This window comes from Myotis davidii, unplaced genomic scaffold (assembly GCF_000327345.1).
Source record: "Myotis davidii unplaced genomic scaffold, ASM32734v1 scaffold1322, whole genome shotgun sequence".
NCBI lineage: Eukaryota > Metazoa > Chordata > Mammalia > Chiroptera > Vespertilionidae > Myotis > Myotis davidii.
Window position 1 is genome coordinate 107,439 of NW_006293319.1, and position 3,550 is coordinate 110,988.

Genomic DNA, 3,550 nt, shown 5'->3' on the forward strand with positions numbered 1-3,550 from the left:
GTCACCACAGCTCTGCAGAGGGCCCCTTGGTCACCGTCTCAGCACAGAGTGAAGGCGCCTTCCCTGGGCCTGAAAAACCCACCCGAACCTGGCCTCCCCACCTTTGTGCGAAACTTCACAGGTTGGGGTGGCCCTTGCTTGCCCAGTCGCTAATCCCGGGCGGGGGTAGGGGGCAAGGAAGAGGCTCGCACTGGTGCGTGCCTCTTCCCTGGACCCCCTCAGCTTCTCCAGTCATTGATTCTGGGCAGGGGGTCCAGGGAAGAGGCAGTGGCCAGCTCGCACCTCTTCCCTTGCCGCTCTCGGCTTCTCTGGTCGCCGATCCAGGGCAGGGGGTGCTAGGGAAGAGGCGCATGCCTCTTTCCTGGCCTCCCTCAGCTTCTCTGGTCGCTGATCCCCAGGAAGGCTTCTCTGATCACCAGCTGGGGGCGGGTAAAGGCGGTCCTAGTTCTCCGATCCAGGGCCAGGGGCCGCCTTTACCCTGCCTTCCGGCTCTTGCCTGCAGCCTGGGTCTCCGATCACCATCGCCGTCCTTCCCCTTTCACCTCCCATCATTGTGCCTATGTATGCAAATTAACTGCCATCTTTCTTGGCAGTTAATTTGCATATTGTCCTGATTAGCTAATGGGAAGTGTAGCGGAGGTACAGTTAATTACCCTTTTTGTCTTTTATTAGATAAGATATTAAAAGGGTAATATGCAAATAGATGGAACAGCAGAACAACTGAACAAACAATCAAAGCATAATATGCTAATGATATGTTAAGGCTGCTCACCCACTCACTATGACATGCACTGACAACCAGGGAGCAGTCAATTGGTTGGCCAGTTGTTATGTTGTGCACTGACCACCAGGGGTCAGATGCTCTGACCGGTAGGTTCACTTGCTGCTGAGGTCTGGTTGATGGGGACTGAGCGAGATGGGCCAGACAAGCCCTGAAACTCTCTTGGGGTCCCTCCCGGTCCCGATCATGCATCAGTGGGGTCCCTCAGCCTGGCCCACACCCTCTTACAATCCGAGACCTCTTGGGGGATGTCAGAGAGCCAATTTCAGCTCAATCCGCAGGCCACTCCCTTTGGGAGGGCACCAGATGCAGGGCTCATGGCTGGCGAGTGCTGCTGTGGAGACTGATGGGCGCAAGCCCTCCGCAGGCACAGTGGGGCCCGGGATGAGTGGGAGTGGCAGGTAGGAGCTGCAGGCAGTATTGGATTGTGGGTTTTGGCCAGATCCCTGCAGGCCACCCAGGGGGACCCCACCCATGCATGAATTTGTGCACTGGGCCTCTAGTCTGAACTATAAAGCATGGGATGCATGTATTAGAGCAACTATAAAATTAATGCCTTCTCTTAAATATTATCATTTGGAAAGCAACTTAGAGATTTTCTGAATTTTTCAGTTAAATACTTTATGTCATTAATTATTGAATATCTGTCATGAAAGCCATCAGAATAAGTTTCATTATCATATGGCTTGGGCTTTTCTGCTTTAAAAAATCAAAGTATATTTTAGCAGTAAATGTTAGCTTAAAACTTTCTGGCTTTACAGTAGATAGTGATAAAGTGTACTTGCTGCTTTAATCCCTGATTTGATAAACCAGGGTAGTACAGGTGTTCTGCTTCAGACTTTTATAAAGATGCCTAGTTAGTTTTGGGACAACATAATATTTCATCTTTACTAGAATACTCAGTTTGAGTGTAACCATAGGCTGTCCTAACCCTACTCCCAGAAATAAAGGGACATATAAATTAACTGCATATACTGTACAGCATACATATAAGGCACATTTAAGAGGAAATAACCATTTTGAACAAAATAAATAATGATATGTTCTTCTTAATATGTTTTAGAAAAGTTAGGAAAAGCAGTTTAAAAGTTTGGTTAGTTTGTCAAAAGTTAGGTCATGCAATTGTGATATGAAGAGCCATGGGTTAATAATGGTAGAGTTAATAGCATAAAAATTAAAATCTCATTCATTTTAAAGATATACAGGTTATATATATATACTAGAGGCCCAGTGCACAAATTTGTGCACTAGTGGGGTTCCTCAGCCTGGTTGGCGATCAAAGCCTATTGGGGTGGGTGGGTGCAGGAAGTTGGCTGGCCATGGGAGGTTGACTGTGGGAGTGCACTGACCACCAGGCGGAAGTTCCTGCATTGAGCGCCTGCCCCCTGGTTGTCAATGCGTGTGATAGCGACTGGTCGTTCGGTCATTTGGTGACTTAGGCTTTTATATATATAGATTATTTAAATCTTAAATGTTGTTTATAGGTCAAATAATTTAATAATGGTAGAGTTAATAGCATAAAAATTAAAATCTCATTCATTTTAAAGATATACAGGTTATATATATATACTAGAGGCCCAGTGCACAAATTTGTGCACTAGTGGGGGTCTGGCTGGCCCACCCCGTTCAGGGCCGATCAGGTAGGGCCAGTAGGGGGAGGGGAGAGGAGGGACTGTGAGTGGTTGGCTGGCTGACCCCGCCCCCTGGTCAAATTCCTGGCCGAACTCCCAGTCAAGGCGACAATTTGGATATTAGCTTTTTATTATATAGGTGATGTTGTTTTTTAAATATATATAAGATTAAAAAAAATTTTAGGACCAAGTGAAAGGAAACTTTTCAACTTCATAAATCTTTTAGTTTAAAATAAAGTCTTGTTTATGCTACCTTTGTCTAGTCTAATTTACTGTGATTGTTGCACAGGAGTGGAATTAAATTGTAACAATGTAAGGGTATTTTTATATTTATGGGCTCAAATTTATTCTTCCCCTTCAAATCCCAATTTCATAATCTTTTTGGATAAACTGTATAAAATACGAGGTTTGTTAAAGGAATACATAAACATTTTTCACCTTTGAATGATTCAAAAATAAAAGGAAATAAAAGATTGAATTTATTTATAATAGCTTGCATTTCATTTAATCTTCATTTTCCTTCAGGATTAAATGATCTTTAGCCTGCAAAGATTAATATTTAAATGTTTGCATCCTTACTTGCATCTTAAAATTGATATTAGTAGCCCCTTCATCAGCTACTAGTGTATGTAATACAGATATAATAGAATATAAAAGTATATGGCAAATGAACAATGAAATTTTCTCCTGCAATTACTAAAAAGACAATTACAATGAAGCCAATATTCATAGATAGATCTAAAATTGTTTCACTGCTTTCACAAGAATTAAATCCATCTTCTTTTGGTCATTGTCAATGTGTAAGAGCAGTTGATATGGTACACTGGCTTCACTATAATTAGAGACTTCATCACTTGAGGTAAATTTTCATTGGTAGTCCATCTCATCACATAACATTTATTATCTTATTTTGAGGCCCAAAGCCACTGTAATCAGAGATTATTATGGATCATATTTGGCATAGGTGAAAAATGAACATAACTTCTCATGAACATTTAATAAGGCACTTTAAATGTATAACAGAGAAATGCTCTCTGATAATGAAGTCTTTTAAGCCCAATAACTCTTGACTGTTCTTTGGATACAACTGAAAAACTATGTGCTTACTTGTAATTGTTATAGTAATGTGACTGTTTCA